At 39.8% G+C, this 27,274-nt stretch overlaps 1 protein-coding gene across 11 annotated transcripts in view; it reads right to left on the bottom strand.

The window, feature by feature from the left end:
* The window catches only part of LOC119851994 (myosin VIIA and Rab interacting protein), a 371,019-nt gene that overhangs the window by 94,633 nt on the left and 249,112 nt on the right, over window positions 1-27,274 (bottom strand). Inside the window, exon 1 of one of the 11 annotated variants that reach the window (XM_038392722.2) lies at window positions 15,007-15,090. The exons of the other annotated variants lie outside the window; for them this stretch is intronic. The gene's annotated coding sequence lies outside the window, so the exon portion shown is untranslated. Of the gene's footprint in view, window positions 1-15,006; window positions 15,091-27,274 lie in introns of those variants that run through there. 11 annotated transcript variants of the gene reach the window in all.

Here is a 27,274-nt window from a genome sequence, read left to right as displayed (position 1 = left end):
AAGACTTTGAAACTTGGAAGCCCAAAGTTGGCCTTCTAAGGCTAACTTAGGTACCTAAATAAGTGGCCTGATTATCAGAAGTGCTGGGCACCCAGCAACGCCAACTGACTTAAGCCATGATTTTCAAAAATGGAATCAAGGGGAGAAATTTTTTAACTGGCTACTAGATTCAGATGGGGTAATTCACTCCTGACACAACTCTAGTCAGCTTGTATAGTATTAATCACTTGGAATTTCTGTGGGACTCCTCTCACGCACCAAAATAAAAACACACTAAGAAAAAGTAGTGATCTCAAAAGAATGTAATCGTAAGACCTGTTTTCTTCAGCGTGTCTGGGATTCCTTTGCATATATGAGTCAAATGACAATCGACAATTTTTCTCCAACACAAGTCATTTGAGAAGAAATTGTGTTTTCCTTTGAGGATACTATCTGTATGGTTTTGCCAGTTATATCCTTTTTGTCAATTATCTCCACAGATTCTATGCTATGACCAAGCCCACCGTACAATACATGACCCAAGAGTTTCACTAAATGTTCCCATCAGTCTCAAGTGTTCAGGGAGATGCCTACAATGCTAAATGGAATAGCACCAAACAGGTCTATTTATATTCTAGTCCACTTATATGTCATCACTGAAAAACATCTGGTAGAGTATACCTATAACCTCTTAATGCAGAGTGGAAACTAAATAAAAGTGGTAAAGTTTGTTCGCTGAATTCTTGCACTTCAAAGTCCAGCCATAGATTAATTATATTAGTTGCAGTGCTGCAAATAACAAGAGAATGCATGTATAGCAGATAAGTGGCCTTTTTCTGTGTGTCTCGGCTTCAACTAGATTCAAGGCAGCAGCTTTCTCTTACTATGTGTTTGCACAGTGCCTAGCACAATGATGCCCCAAGTCTGAATGGGGTCTCTGAGAGCTATTGTAATACAGATACTCTGTTAGTATACAAATAATACTAAGACTGAAATATGCCCTGACAGAGTTGGCCAAAAATCTGTTTTCTGTATGACATCCTCACAGATCACCTTGGTATACACATGATCTACAACAGATGAGATATATGGGGCCAATGTCAAAGTGGCAGCCACTGTGCCCAAATCTGTTTGATTGTGAAATAGAGGGCTTTTGAGTCTCTACTCTGTGGCTGCCAAGAAAGCACTTTGTTCAATTGCAGGATGTCTGTGAAGTCCTGATTAGCAGAACTGTGCTTGGCAGTGGGCAACCTGGTAAATCCATGAATTTACTCAAAAACAACTTTCACATTTCTTCCCGCTATGAAAGTTTCTTCTACATTATGGATCAATAGCATGAAAACTGCACTGTTTGCATCCATGGTATTAGAATTATGTCAGAAAGAGGAAAATGCTACATCTTCTCTTGCTGAGTTTCATTGAGATTTGTCCACTAATGTTCTGGAGTGTTGGAAGGTTTGGCCTTCAATCTCTGACATGTACACATGATCTTCATGATGGGTAAAATCAAGTTCATGTATACGGGAGAGGAGAGAGGGTGGGATGCCCATTATTAGTTGGGATTGCTCCTAGCTTAGGACAGCATTCAAATGTTTGCTTTCCTTAAATGAACAGTTATTAAATTAATATTCAAGATACCATGTCTTCAAGTTGACAATCTTCCCAACTACCGCTCTGTTTCTAAGCTTTCCTTTATGGAAAAAGTGATTGAAAAGCTTGCGACAAAATTACTTTTGTACCATCTGGACTGATTTCCTTGACCCTTTTCAATGCACCTTTCAGTTGAAGTATAGCATGGAAAATGAATTAGTAGCATTAGCAGATGATGATCTAGCCGTGAGCAGAAGTCAGCCATCCACTTTGACTTTTTTTTCTTTTACATCTGTCAGCAGCCATCAATACCACTGACCACAACAGCAGCGACTTGCCTGCAGCCATTGACTGGACTGGATGAGACTGCACTTGAGTGGTTCCACTTTTTCCTCTCCAAGATTTCCTCTCCCACACTAGGGAATGTTTATGAAAATTCCTAACACCATTACCACCAGTGTATCTGTGGCAGTGTCAGCAACATTGGGATTCCTAGCAGAGATGGCTCTGGAATACATTTTAGCACCATGCTAATTAAGTTAGGGTTGTGCACTAGAAGCATGTGCTCGCTAGCCCCCATGCCATCAGGTCTCATTACCACTTTTATGAAAGTATCAAGCTCTTGCAAGTTAGCACCATGAATTCTAGTGCTGAGAGTATCACGGAGCTACCATGATTGCAGCTGTAGGTTTATGGTACATATAATGCTTTAAATTTCTGTATCATAACTCAGAGATTGTGAGAAGGGCAGATGTGATAGAGCTTGGTGGGAAAAGGTTTTCCCATTTCATGAACATTTTTGTGATTTAAAAAAAATCTCACCCTGCATCAGAACTTGAGATCTTTAAAAAATTGATGAAAAAATTCAGAGAGAGAGAGCGCTCCGCCCCAGAATAGCCTGTAGACTGGAGGTCAGGATACTTGACTAGGATATGGGAGATTCAGGTTCAAGTTCCTAGTTTGAATCAGGCAGGGGATCAAATCCCTGATCTGCCCGTTTCAGATCAGGGACTAGATCCAGGTGAGTTCCCTGACCACCAAGCTATTCTGGGATGAAGCTCTCTCCTTCTCCCTCCTACCCCCCCCAAATTCCATGCTGGACCTGAGAAACCTTTTCCAATTACAGTTTAGTTAAAACTGATATATTCCTGCGAAAACTTTTGGTTTAGATGAATCCAATTTTTCTAATGAAAAACGTTTAGTCAAAAATTTCCTGACCAAGCTAGTGAGCGAATAAAAACGAGGCTTGCTTGCCTACGCTACCACATCTGGTTCAGGAGCAAAAACTGGGAATAGTTTTGAAACTTCCTCAGTTCTGGCGGTTGAAAATTTGTAAGAAACCTAATAATCTCCCTTTTGTGATAGTGAGCCATAATAACTCCAAATCTATGCTTCTATTCTGCATGCATTCTATAACAAATTACAATGACACTTCTAAAGCTTTTCAGCCTCTTAACATTCAGATAAGTCACCATGTCCCTCCTGATTTCTACTGTGGAGAAAGGATTTGGAGAAGAGAATAGCCATCCCTATGGATACCAAAATAAAGGACTTATTCGCAAAAGAAATATGGACTCTTTCTGCTCATTTCAAAATCCTTTAATGTTGGCCTGTATTTTAAAGCCATGACTCTTCTACATACTGCAAGAACAGCTTTTCTATGTGCCTAGAATTATGAAAAGCTACATCATAGTAACCACCAAATCTTACACTGAAGCACTTTCCCCCTTATCTATATTGAAGTGTGCGCAAATTCTTTCCATGAAATAAGTACATATTTAAAGACTATTAGCCATACACTCATAAAAGCAGAAGCACTGGCTGAAGTTATTTATATGTATTTCTGTGCTACAAAGTCAGCTATGTCTGTATATGTAAACAGCTCTAAAATCCAAGGTCATTATTTATGTTACATAAAATCATTAGGAAGATGAATCACATTTCAAAGCCCTTTTTTATGGAAACAACATTGTGGGTTTGGAATCAGTATTACTACAATATGTGAAGAATTATTAGTCAACTTCTGTTCAATAAAGAAAAGATTGACAGAGGATGAGAGACTGATTTTTTTAAGTGTGTGAGAGAATGAGGCACTAATAAAATAACAGACTCAGAGCAATGCATAAATCTGGACATATTGTGAACAGGTCCTGTGGATGCTTCCTCACAGCACTGTTAATACTTCCCAATCCTGGTCTGCAATACCCACCTACTCCATTCCGGGCTCTCTCCTGAGAAGGAACAACTGCAAATTGTGCTGTGTGATTGTGATATGAACAAGAATTCCCTAGGGATGAGATCTCCTAACACATTTTTATTTATGAGCATAGGACGAACATTTGAAAGACTTCACTCAAACATTTCTACAAGCAGTCAAAAAATCCATTACACAACAAGTAAAGGATAAACAAAATAATTTATCATTTAACATTCATAGTTTTCTAATAAAATGACAAGTTAGGGACACTCATTTTGAATAAAGGTCAGTGCAGCAAACCCCTTTCTCTATAAGGCTTTCTCTAGAACTCTTAATGTTAACACAATGGAACCTGAAACGATGTTCATATTTTTAGAGGCTGTTTATAACATAGTTTAAACTGGCAGAAAGCACATACAAATTTTAGAACAGTGAAAATATTCAGTGACTTCCATAGTGATTAGGAGTAAAATTTCAGAAGTGCTTAAGTGATTTAGGCACTTAAGTGACTTGTGAGCTCAGGTGCTACTGAAGACTTTAAACATACTCACAAGTTGTCTCAGCCACATGTGAAAGTGAGGGAGGAAATATATAGTAGGTCAGAATTTCATCCCTCTTGATGTATGCTGATAGCGAGGGCCTCATTTTCAGCTCAGCCTTAACTGGACCTGTATTTTTGCAGGCGCATAGGTCATTTAGACAGTCAACTCCCTGAATATGCCCCCCAAAACATCAAAGTGACCTAAACTGCAGGTGCAAAATGGTACAGTAGAACTTCATTCAGAGTTATGTACACCAGAGTTATGAACTGACCAGTCAACCACACTCCTCATTTGGAACCGGAGGTATGCAATCAGGCAGTAGCAGAGAAAAAACAACACTGTACAGCACAGAACTGTGTTAAACAAACTACCAAAAAAATAAAGGGAAAGTTTAAAAAAAGATTTGACAAGGTAAAGAAACTGTTTCTGTGCTTGTTTCATTTAAATGAAGACCATTAAAATCCACATTTTTCTTCTGCATAGCAAAGTTTCAAAGCTGTATTAAGTCACTGTTCAGCTATAAACTTTTAAAAGAACCACCATTTTGTTCAGAGTTATGAAAAACCTCCATTCCCGAGGTGTTCGTAACTCTGAGGTTCTACTGTACTTGCAAGTATTTGTGCCTGAAAATCCATTTGTCTGTCCTGGTGAATCCCTAATACTCAAGTTAAATCTTTTTATGTACATTTTATGTCATCCTTTTAGGGCACCTTAAGTGCACTAGCCCTTTGTGTCTGGATGGATCTGCACAGAGGAATATCTAGGCTTTTTCAGCTTTACTGATCCTGTTATGGCCCTTTCCTCTCATCTTACAGGGCACCGTCTCAAGTTTTCTGGTTCCATGGTGGAAATTACACTGTGTGTTAAATTATGCCCTCAGTTACACCAGTGCAATCCCAGTGACTCCTGTGAGGTTTCACAGGTACAAATGGAGTTCAGAAATTTGGCTCTATGAATACTAACTAACTAGCTAGATGGTAATAATTATATAGTAATATACTTTCAAGTAATATTTGGGAGTTCATATGGCAGAAAATATACATAACGTTTATTCCCATTAGAGCCCAAATCCTAAATTAAAGAGTCTTTATATAAAATCACTGTAATCACTGCAGCAGCACCAGCCAATGCCAAGATAATTATGGGTTTTTGTCAATGTTTCCATTATAAACTCAATTTTTCAGGTGTTTATAACTCAGTTACAAATTTTCTCCTAGGTTCTTAATTCATAAGACTGGAAACAATAAAGGACATCAGGGCAGACCCATTAGAGTAATGTTAGTAATATAAAAGATCTTCATAACATTACCAATAAATACACCTGAAGGGACTTCAGCACTTTAATTAGCCTTGAAAGCAGTCAGATATTCAGCAGCATTTTTCCAAACACTGATGACCAGAAGAGAATGAATTAAGTTCAATAGAAACCAAATTAAACTGCTACTGAATACAACTTTAGTGTATGGAAAAAAAGGCTTTTGAATTATTGATATATTCTGTGTTTTAAAGTAGTCTGACACTGAATTAAGAAGCTGTGAAAGATCCATAAACACACCTACATTGGTCATCATTTAAGAAGTCTTCCACCTTTGCCAACAGCTAGTATATCTGACATATCACATGTACCACTCAGAGCTAGTATAGGAAATAGCAGAGGGAGCTATGTGGCATCAATTGACAAAGAATGCCTTTATAATGGAAACCACTGCATATGAACGGGAGTGTGATATTTACACTTCAAACAAAGGGAAATAAAGAGTTCAGACTGAAATAGAGTAAGTAGTGAAATGCTCCATCTCCTAACTAGAACTTTGTTTTCAAAAAACCTTGAACAGGAAGAAAAGAGTAGCAAGACAAAATAGAACATAGCGTTCTTCATGTAACCCAGACTCGCAGGTGGCCTTGTTGCCTTTGCTGACCACCTAATCTTGTTGATTTAATAATCTGAAAAAATAATATATGTACCAAGAATGTGAATTTGGGATGAAAACACAGGAAGTCAAAATTTTGATAAATAGAAATGGTGACAGATCTCATTCCTAGTTCAAGACAAATGGTTGGACAGATAATCTTTGAAAGGTTGATGTCATGGGGCAAGTGCACCCCGTTGCTTCTTTGGAGGGGGTGGGGGTAATGATGGCCCCATGGCTGAGTCTATACAACCATCCCTTGTCTATCATAGCTTGGCCTAAGGGTAAAAGTCAATATGGCTGTCCTCTCTCAGGGCTGCGTGGTCCAATGGCCAGAGTCAGCCTAACTGCCAGAGTCCCAATTGCCAGAGTGAGTATAATGGCCCTCTTCAGTAGGGCTGTTTGGCCTGGCAGCTGATCAGAGGAGTGGGCTACCACCTTAGGGGAAGGGAGAAGTGTGGCGGCTGGGTAGGGGGACCTGGTCCCTCCCTGCTCCACCGGGTCCCAGCTCAGGGCCCTGTCAGTGGCAAATATGCCCACCACTAGGTCAGCGGGGAATCTGCCCAAAACACGCTGATTTCAGCACAATAACTAGTCCCCCGGAGCTACTTCCTACCCTGCTCCTGATGTGGTGACCCCAGCATCTCTGGGGTCCTCGGTCAGTGCAGCTCCCAGAAGCCACGTCACTCCTTGGGCATCCTCCGGAGTCTCAGCATCTCTGACTTCCGCTGTCTGGGGCTTCCGCTGTTTCCGGGCTGGAGCTCGCAGCGTGTGTCCTCTCTCCTAGGCAGTCAGCCCTGAATGAGCCGAGCTTCTCCCTTTTATATATAGTCTCCAGCTGGAGCATGCCTAGCAGGGCTGCAGGGGCCTGGTCTCCTTGGCCCACAGAGTAGAGTTAACCCTCCCAGTACCAGTGCAGAGCAAGTGCACCCTGTCACAGTTGACTATAACAAGCAAGCTCATTTTCAGTTTCAAAGAGGGGTTTGGTGTCTGCAGTACATTTAACAGGCTGATTCTGAGCTGTAAGAGTGCACTGCGTCAATGGCTTGCATTGGTACCATGAAGTAACATGGTTCATTGATGTAATGGCTCTATTGTGATAGTAACTAAGTATCATGCAAATAACCTGAAAACAAATGAACTGGTGATACCAGGATCAGATATGATATTTTGCAGTAAATCCATGGGCGCCTTTACAAAGGTCTTGTGTAACAGGTCTGCCTTCATTTTGAGCAGGCTCTCGGATTCTGTGTTTGTGTGCCTACCTAGAGATATGGCAATGCATTCACAACACATTGCAGCACTGTATAAAATAAGGGTAACAAAAGAACAAGCCAAAGAGGACAGTGATGAAAACAATTGCCTTTTTTCTACCCTTTACTCCTTTAAATTGCTTATGATATTTAAAAATTATTCCATAAACTAACCCAGAGGAAATAATCAAATCACACCAATGCAGTTAATGTTAATGGATCGACTTAAACTCTATATCTAGAGCAAAGTAAAGGCTAAGATTTTCAAAGACACAAATAGCAGTTAGGCACCCAACTCCCATTGACTTTCAATTGCACTTTTGAGATTCCCCGCCTAAGAAACTGTCCTTAAAGGACCTTTCTTTTTCTGTCTACTGTCTCTCCACTTAGGCTATGGCTATACTCGAGAGTTTACAGCGGTGCAGCTGCAATGATGCAGTCTCTCCCATCGATTTAATTAATCCACCCCTAACAAGTGATGGTAGCTACGTCAGGGGAGAAGCTCTCCCCCGCCGATATAGCGTTGTCCATATCAATGTTTATGTCAGTGTAACTTACATCGCTCAGGGAGGTTGTTTATTCACCCCCATGAGCAGGGCCAGATTAACTCTCCTGTGGGCCCGGGGCTATTAGATTTTGTGGGGCCCCTGTATACAAGTCTTTTTCATAATTTAAAACAAAATGATCAACTATGGCATGGAGGCTATTAACGCTATACTAAACTTGCCTTTTAATTAACATAAGCCATTCTGTGGTTACATTTCAGCCTTAAAACATGTAGAATGTAGTTAAGTTAATTCAAAATAGCCTACTTGTTACCTCAGAACAGCTATTATATTAATTTCTTTCTGGGAGGGAGTTTGGGTGCAGGAGGGGGCTCCAGGCTGGGGCAGAGTGTTGGAGGGCAGGAGAGGGTAAGGAACGCGGGCTCTGGGAGGGAGTTTGGTGCAGGGGTTTGGGGTACAGGAGGGGGTGCGAGGTGCAGGCTCTGTCCGGGAGGCGCTTACCAAAGACGGCTCTTGGCCGGCAGTGCAGCAGGGCTCAGGCAGACTGCCTGCCTGAATGCTGTGGCCCCACGCTACTCCTGGAAGCGGCCGGCTGCTGGCATATCTCTGCGCACCCCTGGGGGGATGGAGACAGCGTATCTCCGTGCGCTGCCCGCAGCTGCAAACGCCGTCCCCACAGCTCCCATTGGCTGGTTCCTGGCCAATGGGAGTTGCGGGGACAGTGCTGGGGGCGCGGGCCATGTGTAGAGCTGCCTCCTGTCCCCTTGCCAGGGGCCGCAGAGATGTGCAGCAGCCAGCCGCTTCTGGGAGTGGCGTGGGGCCACAGCATGCAGGCAGCCTGCCTGAGCCCTGCTGTGCCGGGGCCCTGGGCTACAGCCCCTAAAGCCTCTGCATGAATCCAGCCCTACCCATGAGTGACAAATTAGGCTGACATAATCTGTAGTGTAGACATAGCCTAAATTTGTAATGTTAGGTATCTTAAGAGCTGCAGCAGGCAGCTCAGTGGGATAAGTCAAGAATAGAGTTTCTTTCTTATACCTGGTTTCAGAGTAGCAGCCGTGTTAGTCTGTATTCGCAAAAAGAAAAGGAGTACTTGTGGCACCTTAGAGACTAACAAATTTATTAGAGCATAAGCTTTCGTGAGCTACAGCTCACTTCATCGAATGCATCCGATGAAGTGAGCTGTAGCTCACGAAAGCTTATGCTCTAATAAGTTTGTTAGTTTCTAAGGTGCCACAAGTACTCCTTTTTTTCTTATACCTGAATTGCTTTATGCTGTGGTTTTAACACTACAGTACTTTCTGTTAGAAGCTATTTTTGTGTCCTATGCATAAAACACACCGTGGGCCAAATTCTTCCTTAGACACACACTAGTGCTTACTGGAAACTGGAATTCCCATTCTGCATTCAATTCTGAAAATTAAAAAATAAAAAAACATAACGAAAAATCAAAATTTCCCATGGAGCAGCAATTCCAACATTTTGTTTAGAAAACATCAAAACATTTCAGTTCAACCTTTCTGAAACACTTCTGAGGTGCCTGAGCTGCTTGGAGCCCAGGCAGCTTGGGGAGTCTGGGAGCTGGGGCTTTCAGACCGCAGAGGATTTCAGGTAGCCTCAGACATTTCAGAAAGGCGAAAATGAAGTGTTTTGACTTTTTCAAAACAAATGATTGGAATTCCTGGAGACAAGATATTTCAATTTTTCATTTTATTTGGAAACAATTTGTTAAAAATTTCGCCTGGCAGGCTCCTGAGCAGCAAGGGCACCATGGAGCTGTGAATGATTTTCTGATGGAAAAATTTCAATTTTCCCATGGAAAATTTCAATTGTGCAGACAGTGACTTTTCCATCAGAAAATTCCCAATCAGATGTAATGTGCACACACTATTATTCATGAAGACATTTATCATATATTTATCCGAGAGCAGAATTTGGCCATACATAGTTACTTTTTAGTTCAATACAAAATTGCAAATACATCACATTTAATAAAACAAACGGAGAACTTGTGGCACCTTAGAGACTAACAAATTTATTAGAGCATAAGCTTTCGTGAGCTACAGCTCACTTCATCGGATGCATCCACCAAATGCATCCGATGAAGTGAGCTGTAGCTCACGAAAGCTTATGCTCTAATAAATTTGTTAGTCTCTAAGGTGCCACAAGTTCTCCGTTTGTTTTTGCGAATACAGACTAACACGGCTGCTACTCTGAAACCTATCACATTTAATATCATTGCAGTATCTAGAATCATTGAATATTCAGTAGTGGAGAAGGGTGCTGCTTTGTAAAAGGTTCCCAATGCTCAGTTGCACTGAGATAAATATCTATAAGTGGGAATATGCAGAGAGAAACCTTGAAGAACCTTATTTTTATGTGAACTTGGTACTTGTTAAAGCTACCAAACTTCAATTCTAAGGTCCCAGACACAAGCTTCCCCACAACCATGACAGCAATGCTCCTCAAGCATGTTCCAAAGGGATCATATCAAGAGAAGAGTGGGTAGTTTGATCTTCAGACTCATTCAAGAAAGGTAATATCCCTACTCTGAACTGCACTTAAATCACATACTTCACATTAAACAGGCACATATGCATTCTCCAGAATCACAGTCCAGGTCCTTGGTCTCCCTGGGAGAACTGTCAAGAAAGTGGTAATATTGTGGGTTTATTTTTTTTTTACTTTTTTGTTGTTGTTGTTTAGGGTTTTTCAATGAACACTTCTCTTTTAGGGTCTGAACTGGTACCAAACTCAACAAAAATAGGGCAACAAGCAACCACCAGACAGTAACAGTTCTTAGTCACTTTTGAACTGGGCAGCGTTTGAAACTCTGACCTACAAATGATAAGTACATGTCCCATTGCCCATCCTCCAGACATTCAGTCAATTTTGTCTTTCTCCAAGAGTCAATATTTTCCTTATTGTGTTTAACTGAAATGGCAGAAATTAATGTAATAGCTACTGATTTTAGGTTAAATCAACCATGCTTCAGCTTTAAGAATTCAATTTCTTCTCCCTTTTCTTTTAACATAGAAATTTGAATCGAACACATAAGGTGTGTGTATATCAATACTCTGCCAATGCTCATTGCTCTAAATATCTGGTGCGGAACTGAGTTCATATTCATATTCAGGTTTTCAACATTAATGTGTGTTAGTATCAAGGCTGGACAGAGTGAATTAGATTTTGAGGGTTGTTCTTTGGTATTTTTATTATTTTTTTTGCATAGATTTGCTGCCTTTGAAAGGTGCTATGTTGACATTTCTAGAGAATTAAGTTCTCTGTCTACTCACAAAATAGGTTAAGCATGGAGAGTGGCAATGTAAACTTTCCCACACTGCCACGCTAACAAGCCTCAACCGTGCATCAGAAAGATCACCTATGCTAGGGAGAGAATAATTAAGTTTAAATATCCATTCAGTCCCCACTCTCCCTGCTGAGGTTGCTAGCAAACTTTTACCAACTATCACATTGGATTTTGTGCTAGGAAACTGTACTGAGACTCCTAACTCAGTTCACGCAGGCCACCAAGCAGTCATCAGACAGGATCAACTTCTGTCATTATTAGGTTTTATGTTTATGCAGATACAGTGGGCTAAAACCACTCCTGGTTTATGCTAGTTTAAACCAGGGCACTGGAAGATATGACAAAGGGCAGATTAAGGTAGCATACAATGGATGTAATGTCTCCTCCAACAGATGCTTTGCAAATGGCTTACAAAGCCCAAAAAGTAGGTAGGGCTAGTTGGAGACGGTATATAGTCTGCTGTCAGAACTCCTATAGAGGCTCCAGTGGTAACTAAAGCTGCCAACCCCAGCAGAGACACCATCTGTCTTCCCCAGGGAGCCAATCATCTGAGAGAATTAGGCTTTACTTGCACAGGGAGGTGAAATTAGCACCTCCCTTCTCCAGCAGGGGTGCATCTGGCCTAGTAATTTTATTGCTGTATAGAGTGCTCTAATTAGTACAGTGTGTTCAGCCTACAAATTGCCTTATATAAGGTATATCATCAAAATATATTTTCTGGTAACCTTACATGTAGCAATAAGAAGTTTTATTTATTAAGTACTGATTTCTGTTTTAAAATTCCACTTTGCAGGCAATGATAAGGAGAATATATTGGATAAGTATAGCACAAGAGGAGCAGGAAGTGGGTTTTTTTTAGGAATCAATGTGCCATATGTAAATGTTTAGTTTGTCTCTTTTGCAGTCAACTCAAACATTCCCTTTTGAATTTGTGATACGCAGGTATGCAAGGGGAAGGGAGGGAACAGATGGGAGGAGATGCACTGAAAATACATGGTTCATTTTCAACCCGGAAATAAGAACCAACATTTTTTGCAGTAAGGGCAATTAACCAAGGGAAGTACTAAATTCTCAGTCACTTGGGAACTTTAAATCAAGACTGGATGTTTCCCTAAAAGACGGGCTCATCTAAGTCAACCACGGGTTGCTAGGTTAGATACAGGAATTACTGGGTGAGGTTCTATGGCCTATGTTACGCAGAAAGTCAGAGCAAATGACCATAATGGCCCCTTCTGGCCTTAACATTAATTAAGCTCTCTTTCTTAAGCATTTTCAAAAAATCACAAATCACAAACCATTAATATACGTATGTTAATGGTTTGTGATTGTGGTTTTTTAAAAATATATATATTGTGATGGGGCAAGGCCAGATGGCTATAGAAAAGTAGTGGGAGACAGATATATTAGCTCCAGGCTAAACAAATCCTTAGTACCAGGATAAGTGAAATGGCAGCTGCTCCAGGTCAATTAAGACACCTGGGGCCAATTAAGAACTTTCCAGAAGGCAGGGAGAAAGCTGGGTTGATTGGGATACCTGAAGCCAATCAGGGGCTGGCTGAAACTAGTTAAAAGCCTCCCAGTTAGTCAGGTGGGTGTGCACGTCAGGAGCTGTGGGAGGAAGTTGTGCTGTTGGAGAGACTGAGTAGTACAAACACCATATCAGGCACAAGGAAGGAGGCCCTGAGGTAAGGGTGAAGTGGAGCTTGAGTAAGTGAGGGCTGCTGTGGGGGAAGTAGCCCAGGAAACTGTACATGTCATGTTTCTAAAAGGTCAGCTACCATAGCTGATACTATTAGGGTCCTTGGGCTGGAGCACGAAGTAGAGGGTGGGCCTGGGCTCCCTCCACCACTTTGCCCCCTGATTAATCACTGAGACTGGGAGACAACAGAGACTGCACAAGGAAGGATAACTTCTCCTCACCTCCCTCACTGGCTTATGATGAAAATGGCTCAGCAGACTGTGACCCTTGTCTCTAGAGAAAAAAGGGTTACGTGGAGGGTCACAGTGAGCCTCTGAGGATAGTGAAATTCGCCAGGAAATGTGGGACCCATGGAGGCAAGGACAAAGCTTTGTCACTATCTATCTATATGTTTACCAGCTTCAACCTTCTAATTAACTTGTTTCCTTTTCCTATATAATGAATCTTATGTAGTTCATTATAGGACTGGCTACTAGCACTGTCTTTGGTGTGAGATCTAAAGTGTAATTGACCTGGGGTAAGTTCCTGGTCCTTTGAGACTGGGAGTAACCTCAATATTACTGTGATTCATGGTATAAGTGACCATCTAACACAGAATAAGCTTATCTGGATGGCAAGACAGACAAGTAACCAAGGGGATTGTATAAGACTCCATGTTAAGCCTGTTAAAGTGCCCAAGGAGTTTACATTTGATAATTGCATGGTGAAATCTAAGTATAGCACTCTCAACCAATTTGGGGTTTGTGCACTGTTTCCTAACACACTACCCTGAGATTGGTACACATGTTCTTGAGCCACCTCAGGACAGCCTGACAGTAGACACTAGATAGTAAGTATTTAGTAAAATCAGCCAGAAAATCTGTCAACATCACATTAAGGTTCAGAGAATCACATTTCAATCTATCGTATGACATTTCAATGCCCGCAGCAGAAAATAGGTTTCTTAAAATATGCCACATATAGAGTTCACTATAAATCCCCATCAGAGCTAATATACACTACCAAGTACTGCAGGTAGTGAACAAGACTCCCTAAGGTGGTAGCTTGATTATTCAGTTTTCATTAAAAGACTCTGTGAGATTCCAGTTCCTTGGAACTTTGACTCAGTTTTCTGAAAAGAACGTAATCTGATTGTAGAAACCAAGAATAAAGTATCTGCCTCTAAAGAGTGTGAACCAGACTCTTTGAATAAAACAGACCCTCAAAGGCTGATCCCTGGCTTCTGAGGATCATCGACATAATTTAAGTTTTAATTAAAAAAAGATATACAATGCATTGTTTTCAGTGTTGTTGCAGTTGTGTTAATCCCAGCATATAAAAGAGAAGAAGGTGGGTAAGGTAATGTATTTTATTGACCAACTTCTGTTAGTGAGAAAGATAAGCTTTTGAGCTACACACCCACTTATTTCACCCACTGTGCCTCGCTCATGCAATACACTGCAATTTATAATTCATGCAATCACAAAAACAGCATTTGTGTGTAACTTGGCAAAAAGAATGTCCTGTCTAGACAAAACATCAAATCTGTTGGGCTGCAAATAAAAGGATTCCACCCTAGGTCTCTATTGAGTATCCGCAGCGAAAGAAACACAGGCAAGGAAAGGAGGCCATCCCCAATAACATTCCTGTGACCCAGTATTCTTTTGGAATAACCATATATTAGTAAGGATATTGCTACTATATCAGCAACTGCAGCCACTGGTGAATATTCTTTTCCCACTTTTACTTACCTGAAAAACTACTCATGTTTTACGATAACTGATGTTTATTCATTGAGAGTTGACCCAAGAAACCAACAAACTGACAGAAAATACAAATGACTGTTTTGCCAGAAAGCCAAGATGGCAAAGATTATTGCCTGTGTAAAACCACTTTGTCATCTACTTAAACAACATCTCTCACTGCTGTTGACAATACATAACCCTCTAGACATCTACTGGGCCCCATTCATCACTGTGTCACTTCAGTTTACACTGGAGTAATGCTATGATGACTCAGGACCCGGAAGTCCCATACATACCTGTTCCTGAGGCTGAGAATCTGGAAAATGACACTTTCCAAAGGAGAGGGGTCCTGCGATAATCTGACACCCTTAGACACCTTAAGTTTATTGACAACTATGGACTCCTGTACCTGAGGGAATAAAGTTTAAAATATATGCAGTATATATTACAAAAACGGTGAAAACCAGTCAGATAAGAGACCTAAATTTTTAACTCCAGTTTTTACTAGACGGAGTACCACGCTGATCTTTTCAACAATAGCAGCAGACTTAATGTTGACTCTAGCTGGCAGAGATACCAGTCTTCCCTCAGGGGCTAAAATGTCCCTTTTACAGAAACAAACAAAACAAAACAAAACAAAAACAACCAGCCTGTTAAGCTTTCTCACCTATGAGCAACCAGCTTGCCAGGCTATGTAAATCACAAGTTCTGATTTACATATACACTTTCCACTCACCATAAGGTTTTTGCAAAAAGAAAAGGAGTACTTGTGGCACCTTAGAGACTAACAAATTTATTTGAGCATAACCTTTTGTGAGCTACAGCTCACTTCCACCTTAGTTGCACAAGTAACCCCACCCCCTTTGTGTTTTTCTTCCAGTCTCATCCATGGGTCTTCTTCCATGCAGTCCTCTATGTAACAGCAGCCACTGGAGTCAGTGGAGACTGATCCATGCCATTTGCTGGGCTATAACCTTTTATAATCTAGATCCAATTCACGAGTCTGGAGCCAGGAAATACAGATATGGTTTTTACCAATACTATGGTGTATTACACAGTGTTACTGCACTCTAAACCTGGAATCCTCTCTCTAGCCCAGCCTGCCATGCCTCCACACATCCTTCCTTTAAGTTCCTCCTTAAAACACACTTCTTCACAAGGCTGATTAATGTTACTTCTCCGTGCTGAGCAGAATAGATAAACTAGACATTGGACATTTGGAAAGCTTTACCCAAACAAAACAATCCCCAACCACAGAATGACGAAGGCACATACTACACTAATCCATTAGACTGCTCTTGTTGCTTCCCATGCCCCTTTTCCACTCCGGCATTTGTAGGATGTCTATATAAAATTATAAGTTGCTGTGGGCTTTTAGGAAATTTGTCTATATACATATATTTCATATCCCTAGGAGCAGAAGTGTTTTTTTGGGCTCCACCACAATATAGATAGATCTTAACAACAAAACCACCAACGAAACAAATAAACAAAAACCTCCCTTCATATTATTGCCCTTTCCTGAACATTGAAACAAACATTTTAAAAAAACAAAATGCTCAGGAGAAAACCAGAGAGATACAGTAGGGAAAAATGATGCATTTTTCATTCTTTACTTACAATTATGTTGTGGTGTTTACATTGTCACTAACCAATACTTTTTAAAAAGACCTCATAATTATATCTTGTGCATTTCACAACTAACAAAAAGTAACTATAACAAGTGGAATAAACAAGCAACTAAAGCTCAAGGCAATGGCCCAAATATGGATACAGATTTGCAAAGTTTCTCTTTGTAAAGCTACTTGAAATTGCACAATTCAGGCCTCAAATTTACCACCATTAAGATGACAACCTTTTGGTAGTCCTAGAGCGAGTTGAAAATTTTTTGATGGAATGGTTTTCTCCTGGAAAATGCCATTCCATGAAATTGAAACTTTTTGTGGAAAGGTGTCAGTTTTGACCAAATTTTGTTTAATTTTTTTTTTTTTTTAAAAAAAACCCATTTTGATAAGGTCAATATTTTTTTGGAATGGAATGTTTTGATTTTTCATTTCTAAACAACATTTTGTTATAACACCCTGTTTATTTTATTTTATATTATAAATGATAATATAAAATGAAGTGAAAATTGGAACGAAACATTTTGATTTTTATCAGAACAGAATGTTTCAATTGACTCGCAATTAATTTTTTTTTTCAAAAATTTTGTTCTGCATGAAATTTCAAAATGTTGACTCTGTCTCAATTCAAGACAAAACAAATGTTCAAAATCTCGAATTTCTGTCCTAGGACAGAAATTCTGTTTCCCAGACATATGGATGTTTTATAGATAAATTGCATACATGAAATAATACTAAAACAGCACTGGGTGTATTCTACACCCCGCTCCACCATATTGAGGCTGCTCCATGCAAAACACAACTAAATGTGAACCAAAATATATGTTACTGAACTAAACTAAACTGAATAGTGATAAACCATCCCTTTGAAGAATTTTTTCAGTCTCATTCTTATTAGTACTTGTTGCTAAGCAAATTGAAATTGTCAATGTCGTACTAACAAGATTTCTGAAATGAAAATATGAATACGCAGAGCTACAAAAATTAAACCTATAAAGCAAAATTCTTATAGCAACTGTAGGATTTTAAAAAAGGAACTAGAGACTTTGCAAAATCCTCAGCTATACATTCGTATTAATTTTTTTGTCACTTTTATAGCTAACATTAAAGATTGCATCATTTAGAATCTGTCTCATTAAGTGAAACAGATAAATTCAACAGCAATTAGTCATGCAAAAGCTTCTGTATTTGAGCCACAGAACACAAATACTTATATCAATAAACTCACATGTAAAAATGGTCAAAGAACTTTTGCATTAATGTTAATTAAATGAAAACATTTTCTGTCAAAATATGAATCAACATAACTATCTAGGAAGAAATGCACCAGTCTCTGACATGAGAAATGTTTCCTATTCCCATGGCAGATATAAAACAAAGCAGCAGAACAAAGACTAACTTTGATTAGTTATTCAGATTACTTTAGAGAAGGGTTGTGTTTCTGCAAACAATTTCTAGACACAGATTCTTGAAAAACAGCTGAACAAAAATGTGCAGTTGATGAAGCAAGAAAATATCCACATAACAGATAGAAAGTCATCTCCAACGAGTTTGGGGGGTGGAGGGGGGGAGAGCTGAGGCTAAACCATGCAAATTAAATCTGTAACCCTGATTAGAAAAATATGCCGGGTTTTTAACATGGAGCTCAAGGACAACAACCTGCTTTATGGTATGTTCCTTCAGGAGAATGCTTCTAAGAAACAGAAATCCCAGCAATGGAGATTAGAAAAGCCATTAGCACATAATATTAAAAGAGAAATCAGGACCCATTTCAAGCTTTGTAGATATATATAGATTATATAAACTTCTTTTTTTTATTTCTCATATTAAATATGCTCAGATTCAATTCCCCTTTTTAAATATCGCACCCTGTAACTTTAGCTTTTGCAAAGCTCAGATGCACAGTCTACTTATGGAAGGCATAGCTATCATATTCCATCACCACACACTGTGATTATGGATATCTGAAGCTTTACAAATTGTGAGAGGCAGAAAACTGCATAGAAAAAATGTTTATGATGCTCATCGAACAGAAAGCACTACTCATAGCATACAGCACATATATGATGGACTTAATCCTGAACCCCACTCTGCACCCCAGATGATAAAGAGCCAATGTAGCTGACTCCTATCCACCCTCTGAAGCCCTCAGGGGAGAGGGAATTCTAGGGGCATTGCAAAGGGCAGGAGGCATAGACAGAGAAATGCTGCACTCCAGTTATCCCCAAATGGCAGACAATCCCTATGGGCCATTGCTAGCCAGGCATAGTTTAAAGCACCAGGACTGTACTAAACTACACCAAGTGCCAAATGAGTTCCGAGCCAGCCAAAGGAGTGAAAAGCAGCAAATGATTCTCCCTTTTCAGTTCTGCCCAGCAGATACGGGGGGCAGGTAAGGTCTGAGGCCAGTGTGGGTAACGTATGTGTTGTAGTGTGACTGTACTACATGCATTTTTGAATACAAATGTTTATCTAAACATGCTGTATGTGCACAGTAAGTCTATCCCTGTTCCTAAGAAACCCAGGTAACACCTTCTGCGTTTTCAGAATTGGCAAGCAGGATGTGATTAGGAAGCCTGCAAACCACATGGGACCGTTATGTTTACTTATTTCTTCAAACCACTAATTAGAAAAGTACTATATTTAAATATACATCTCTCTCTGGACTGGTTTTCTCTGCTGTATAAGCAAGACATTTTCAGCTGGGATCCTGAAGCTGGAAGCTTTATTTTGTAAGCTGCCTAGCAGCCTGTCAAAAGCTAAATTCCAGCTTACAGCTGAAAACCATGAGGAAATTCCAAAGCCTTTAAAAATTATACAAATGAGATTTTAATCCCAGTCTGCCTTGCCAAAGGGGACTCTAAATCTGGGCAAATTTACTTTGAAGTTTGTTTTCAGCTATTTGAATAACTGGAAAACTAGAGAAATAAAGTCTATTTTTGTTGGCATTTGTGATTCATCTGCACACTTCTTATGACCATAATAAACAGCAAAGAGAGCCCTGTAACCACAGGTTAGTCAATCTGGCATTAGGGTGCAGCTGCCATCTCAGCTTCCCCTGAGCGACGGTCTTTTCCAGAACTGGTACGGTGAGTTGAGCCTCTGACCAAATCACAAAAATCCCTTTCTGGGGGTAAAGAAGAGTCCAAAACAAAATAAAGTGTCCTTCACCTTTCTCCAGGTCAACTCTTTTCCCTTGGTTGCAGGAGTAAATACCAGTTTTTGCTCTTTCTTAGGCTAAGTCCTTTCCCTTGGTTGCAGGGGAGTGTCCTGAAAGGACCAGATTTGGATAGGAATGGGTCATGTCTACTTTTAAAGAGACTTTTAAATAGACAGATATGACCAGTCCCAAATATTTTTCTGTAGGAGCTGCCAGGACAAGTGTTCTAAAGATAAGTGATCAAGAGCAGCCTTTACTTGAGCAAAATGGAAGAGAACAGAGAAAACAGCATATAAGACAGGAGAATGTGGAGGGGGTCAAATTCTGTTAGTAGAACTGGGTGAAACTTTTCAGCTGAAACTTTTTTTTTTGGGTCGTCAAAAATGCAGTTTTGGGTTGATGAAACATTTCACAAATTTGTGTCAATTTCAGCAAATTGTTTCAGTTAAAACAAAAAAGGAAAATAATTTGGAGGGTGCTATTCCCAAAAACGAGGAGGAGGAGAAGAGGGCAGATCAGGTCCATAGACTCTGGCCCTTAGTCATCGCTGTCTTGAGAGCCAGGGCAGCTCTGCGGACTCTGGCCATTAGGCCTTTGTGCCCTGAGGAAAAGGGCTGCTCCCTAATTCCCTCTGCTAGGCTTGCTACCCCAACTGTGAGAAGCCACATTCACCAAAAGGGAGTATTCTTCCCCCGTTCTCCTCCTCCAACGGCCTGAAACCCCGCTATATGTGGTATTTGCATCCAAAGAAGAGTAATTTATATAGCACTCCCAAGGTGGTGTAACGGACTGTTCTAAGTCCAAAAGATACAGAGTTTTATGATTTATTAATTAAATTGGAATTAACTCATGTATTTATTAATACAAGAGTGTGGGAAACTATTCTTGCAACTATTTTATAAAGATATTGAACAATTAAAAGAGAAAATAGTGAGATATACTTTAAGATGACGGGTAAAGATATCGGTATCTTACCTTAAAAAGATGTCAGCATACACATATAGCTACTTATACAGATCTAGAAGGCAGGGGTGTAGAAATCAACTGACATCTAGAATGCAGATCTACGTTAATCACGACTATGCAATATATGGACCCAACTCATTCTCTCATTAATAGTATTTTTAAAATACTGCAATGTTTAATAGACATGGAAACTATCTTACAAAGTAAGACCCCAAATCTAGTGAAACACAGAACCAGTCATGTAAACAAGACACAGAACAAATTAGTCGCCCATACAGCATACAAAGTTAGATGGTTACATTAAATCTGGTAAGTGCGTGATGAGAAATGCATCCAAATGAAAAGGGTTTTCTTTTAGTTGTAAAATACACCATATGTACTGACTATTTCCCAATGTCTGTGTTTTCATAGGTATTTTCCTTAGTTGAGCTGCTTGGGAAATGTCTTCTTGCCATGCAAAAAAAAGTTTAAAATTTTCTTCAAAGATTTGTTTTGTTTTGTTAAAAACTTGGACACCAAAACATTTTTGGCTTCAATTATCAGATTTTTTTTTTTTTTTTTTTAGTTTTTCAACAAAAAACATCAACAAAAACAGATGTTCCTTTTGGAAATTTCCATTTTGATGAAACCGTTAAAAAAAAAGTTTCAACCAGCTCTGTTTGTAAGCACACCAAGCTCCATAAATAAAGTGTTAATACAAATAGTAATAAAGTAGTAATACGAATAAACATTTTATTTCTTATCAAGCTCCATGTCCACGGAAATCTCACTCTCTCAGAATGAAACTCAGTGTAGGTCATGACAGCTCAGTTTCTACCTTTTAGAGTATCTGGCATGTGCACACCTAAAAATCCTGTTACGAGAACTGATGAACTAAGACAATCCAAGCTACGACTATTGAGCGCCCTATGGGCTACAAGCATGGAGTGATTCATAACCGATGCTTAAATTGAATTATAATGAAACATAGGGCACAGGAAAGAGAATCTCTGGACAAGACTCAAATAGAGCTGAAACACAAGTGCTTACTAACAAAGGACACAACTTTTTCAAACTAGGCCCAGACTTCAACCCCTCATTCACATACAAGTGCTTCAGAGTAGCAGCCGTGTTAGTCTGTATTCGCAAAAAGAAAAGGAGTACTTGTGGCACCTTAGAGACTAACAAATTTATTAGAGCATAAGCTTTCGTGAGCTACAGCTCACTTCATCGGATGCATCCGATGAAGTGAGCTGTAGCTCACGAAAGCTTATGCTCTAATAAATTTGTTAGTCTCTAAGGTGCCACAAGTACTCCTTTTCTTTATACAAGTGCTTATGGCCTTATATTATGTTTAATAACTATTAAAGAAAGCAAACACTGCATACATGTTAGTGTATTCATTATAATACAATGAATAATCATACCTTCGTAATCATTATTATAGGTATGACTGGTAGCACCACCAGTTTATTATTAATGCAGTACAATTATTCGTTTTATTGTAATAAGGAGTACACTAAAAATAGTTCCAACAAAATTCAGCCTGATGCAGATGTGCTGCAAGGAAAATTTCAGACCGGATGATTAAAGCTTGTCAAAGTTGTAAGCAACTTAAAACACTGTCTTATATTAGAAAGTGTTGGGCAACCTTAATGTATATATATTACAATAATTATTTAAATTATGACTTCATAATGCTGTACCTCACTTCAACAGCACCTTCCACTCGTGGACCTTAAACATTAGTTAAGCCTCAAAAAAATAATAGGCAAGTTAGCTCAATATTATTACCCACATTTTACAGATGAGAAACTAAAGCACGGAGAAGTGAAGTGACTTGCCCACTGTTACGCAAAAGGACTGTGAAAGTGAGAACAGAATTCAAATTTCCTGACTCCAAATCCCAAGCTTCAATCACAAGATGATCCTTCTCCTTCTGAAATATAAAAGCATCCTAGAATTTCTTCTTGGTATCTTCAGATAAGATACAGTTTAAACAGAAAGAAAAAACAAAACATACTGCAGTGTGAGCAACTTCTCTGTGCAAATTATGTATCAATGGGTGTGTCTATAGTGGATCTGGAGGCATAATTCCCTGCTCAGGTAGATGCGCATGCGATTGGTATGCTCAAGCTAAAGTGCTAAAAATAGCCATGTGGTCATGGCAGCGCAGGTGGTGACACAAGGTAGTCACCTGAGTACCTACCTAGGTTACCCTGCCATTTATGGTGTGCTAATCTGATTAGAGCTAGCATGTACCCGTACACATACCCAAGTTGGATATTACAGTGTAAATGCATGCTAAGAATAAAAAAGTAGTCCTTGCAATATCTTTTGTATAAGTATGAATGACAACCTTTTGTGAGATCAAGGGTCCGAGTTAGTTAGCATGATCATGTACACAGTTCTCTTCTAAATTCACGAGACATGCACTGTACTTGGGCTTGGAAACAACACATATCCCACAGTTTTGCAGACTGTTTTGTTAAGATACTGGGCAAGAACTATAAATGGCTGAATATTTAATGACAGGTGAAAAGCTTGATACAGTGATGATAACCTGCACTGAGCTTATTTAGCACTCCTTCCATGACAGCTTTGCTCAAACAGCAATCAGGCAAACAAGGCATTTTCATTTTTAATTGGAAATTCACAATTACACAATATATTCCTCATCCAGCTCTTACCGTACAGATCCCTTTGTTTGATGCAGGGTTTCTGGCAGTCCAAATATTGGGAATGTTGTGGCTTTAGTGACTGATCATAGATTATCAGGATTGGAAGGGACCTCAGGAGGTCATCTAGTCCAACCCTCTGCTCAAAGCAGGACCAATCCCCAATTTTTCCCTCACATCCCTAAATGGCCCCCTCAAGGATTGAACTCACAACCCTGGGTTTAGTGGGCCTGTGTTCAAACCATTGAGCTATCTCCCCCGCCCCTGATGCTTTTAGACCAAAATTACCTTCCTCACTCAATTGTTAATATTTTCTTATTGGGAAACAGAGCACTGCTCAGCAGATTACTGTCTGCCCTTTTAATCACCAAAACCACATTTTAAAAAGTACTGTCAGCTAACATGACCAAAAAGCCTTCACGTTCACACGGCTATTGAAGAGTCAGTTGTCATTCCAGTCTGATGCTTGCATCATGGTTTATAAATAAGATCACAATATTACATTACATAAACATTTTGGCATTTGTTAGGATTATTGGCAGCTATCCAGTAGGAGACAAAGGGGAGAAATGGAACTGCCCGCACTCTGCATCATGCTCAGATGCAATGTCACTCTCCAGATCCATCTGCAGCATGGAATCTATGTAAAAGCTTTCCACTGTATGACGATCTTGCTTTGATGCTATTACAAAATGATACATCCACAAATTGCAGAATATTCTGAAAGGCCGAATGCATAGCCATACACCTATTTAAGCACTTAAAATCTACACTGAGTTAACATTAGGGATCTGATTTAACCGGCAGAAGTACGGAATGGAATGTAGCCTCACTCTGAATAAGTTGCTGGAACTGCAAGGAGGTTAGAAAAATGAGTGATGTTACAGACTTTGTGATACTTTGGCATATGGAGTGAGTTATGCACCAAGTGTCAGCCTTAATTCTAAACATCCTTCCTGTTTAACTGAGACTGAATTTTTTAAGCTATTTCATTTCCATATGTTAGGCGGTATAGAGAGGAGTCAGCAGCAACACAGCTTGACAGTAGGACTGCGCATGGTGCAAAATTACTTTGATACCATTTGGAGGACATCATACGTGTATATGGTGTCTCAGACACACAGGAGTTTCATGTTCAAGATGCTTCTGCTATGTCTGCCAGCACAAAACTACCATGTGTGCTATCACCAGTACTGTAGCCTGGCTTTGTCCAAATTACCACCATTCACTGTCTGCTCTGAGTAGGTGTTTAGTACAGAGATACAACTTAATTGACAGATGAACATGTTCCTCCACACGGAGAAGCTCCTGTTTATCATACATGCACCTGATATTATTGGAATACTACAGGGGTAAGAACATGGTCTATGGAGACAAAACACTTAGCAAGAAGGTCAGGGAAGACTGAGGAAAATATTGAAAGCCTTCTTCAGCATTAGGTCACCAATCACACGTGCAACAGTTTGTACAGTTGCCAGCTGCTCCCTTTTGACAGAATACATGATGCCTTTTTTGTGTTCTACAGGCATTTAACCTTAATTATCAATTTAGGAGAAGAGGCAAAAGAAAAAGTTATTTGACTGCACAGCATCAGTTTACATACTGGGACATAAATTCACTTCTATTTGTTTTTATGTAGCTTGACAACTGCTGTATCCAGCTGCTTCTGTAACATAAATATCATGGGCAGGAATGGCCCCATACTATAGAATCATAGGGTTAGAAGGGACTGCCAGGGTCATTACATTTGGCTCCCATAAATTAGTGCTTACACATACATGCTAATGGCAGGCTCAAAGCAAAATCCAAGCTCAGAATACTTCTCAACTTGTTTTGAAACACGGATCAAATCCAACTTCAGGATGTTTGGATTTGGGCCATTAAAGAGCTCTCACTATTATGCATTATTTTTGAGCTTGGAGCCAAGGTTTTGATTTGCTCTTCCCTAATAAATATGTTTACCTCATTCTCTAAAACATCTGTGACTTCCCATCATGCAAAAGCTCAACTCTGCCACTCTTGGTATTACTAAATTATATTTTGGTTTGTTCATCGTCAGTCCATGTCAGCTTAAGGGATGCTTTGGCAACTTTTTTTTTTTTTTTTTTGTTAAGTGTGGGATCCTGCCTGGGTCAGGCTGTGGGTTTCTCTCTACTGCAGCTGCTATCATCCTTTGTGCTACTTGACTGTTCTCTCTCATCTAAGCTTTCTGCAGTCTTTTGATCCTGCTATTATCTGTGCAACGTTTCTGAGTGATGCTGATCTTGGTGCCCTGCCTGGATGGCCTATCACACTTAAATGCAAACAGGCAGAAATGCTGGCACTCAGTTTTTGCTGCTTTTATTAATAGGGTTCAAATCAGCTATTATCTTTGTGAAATTTTCATATAAAGGAGGAGAATCTCTGGGAAAGCCTCAATATTATTATATAAGATTCTATACAATATTTGCAATAGTCCATATTGTACTATATTTTCTGATTGAGTTTTACATATTTCTTTAGCCTTAGAGCTGAGGAAAGGCCCAGTCTACTCAAAGTACCTCAAATGAGGGTTGAAGTGTATGCTTCATCGTAAGAGCATTATTCACTTACAGAGCCCCATATGAAGTGCAACACTGCCTGCTCAGCTAGGTAATTTGTTTCAGCAACAGTTTTCCCATCAGTGCCTCCTACTGGAAGTGTCTCTTGTCGATCCACAGGGGAAGCAGCCAAGGCCAGCTCCCTCCTGAAATATACAAACCAGTATGAAGTTTTCAGCTTTTGTCTACTCTACTTTAAGGCCTTCTTCAGCTCCCCCATGTGATTATCGCGCTGCTCACAGTGCTCAGGCAGAACTTTAATTGGGGTAGCAGCTGCTGCCATGCTCTCATCGGACTCAACTGATGCGGGCCTCACTTTGGACACTGAGGCACAGGGTCAGAATTCTTCTTTGTTGATTCTCTTCAGATGTGTCCACAGAGCCACAGTACCTACGTGTATTCCAGAAACACAGCTCACCTCTTTTGGGTGCACTCTGGATGTGGCCTACTCCATGCATCATATAGGGTAAGATGGTGCCCACATTTGGAGTGCACTCAGCTCCCTTTTCCTCCACCAGCATCAACATCTTCAGCTACTTTCCTCGTCCTTATCTTATTCTTCCTCCCTGCTTTCCTCCTCTTCCTCTACCTACCACCAAAATACCAAAAGTATCTATGTAATGTGCTAGTGTACATGTTTGTACAGCAACTCTCTCTTTCTCACACACTACCCCTCTTTTTTCTTTCCTTGCAACTCAGACAAGACATTTTTGAAAGATGGCTGTTATCCCAACTTTTGTGTCTAGCTGATAACAGTTAGTCACAGTTGCGTAGATGTCTGTGCAACCCCCAGCCCTCCTGAAGCTAACTTGCATCATTTCTGTTTCAACCAAAGCAAATGTTTCTTCAAAAATTTCCTAAATCAATCAATCAGTCAGTCAGTCAATCAAGGGGTCTGAAAACATATGATACAGTTTTGGTGGAAAATTCCACAACGTCAGGAAAAAATTGGATGTGTTCACAGAGCACTAACGAGCACATTAAAACCCATAAAGAATCCAAAAGTAATGGGAAGTGTAATTACACTTTTAATAGTAACCTTTCAAGTTCACATTTTGAAAATGTTCTATAAACCTAGCGAGACAAGACATTTTATTTTAAAGCACTAACATAGGGCAGTAACCTTTGAAAATTTGAATTGTAAAATCATTAGTATCACTTTTAGGAAAAAAGAGTTCCCAAAGGACTTGGGCGCATTCAAACGTATGCAATCTCAGCTACATTAGAAACAGAATGCATTAAAAATCTTTAGTGATTAAAGGGATGTTCTATTATTGTTCAATCTCGCTGTCCCCAGCCCCCCCAATTCCCCTCAGTAGCCCCACTGGGGCAATGCAGTCCTGCACCACCTTAAAACCAGTCTAACTAAATGGCACATACTAGTCCCAAATCTGGGGGAGGGGGTTACCACTTGTAAGTGTCCCCTTAAAAAGCTCATACTGGTGTGCATTAGAACTATTGCAACATCACCCTGCAAATATCCATAGTCTAAAAGAGAAAAGGTTTTGCCAACTCTTATGATTTCATTGAGAGACTTGTGCTGTATGGGGTACTTCTTAGACCCTCCGTTTCTGAAGCCA

The sequence above is a fragment of the Dermochelys coriacea genome, chromosome 2 (assembly GCF_009764565.3).
Source record: "Dermochelys coriacea isolate rDerCor1 chromosome 2, rDerCor1.pri.v4, whole genome shotgun sequence".
NCBI lineage: Eukaryota > Metazoa > Chordata > Testudines > Dermochelyidae > Dermochelys > Dermochelys coriacea.
The sequence above is the reverse complement of the archived record's forward strand: the minus strand, read 5'-3'. Positions and strand labels throughout refer to the sequence as shown.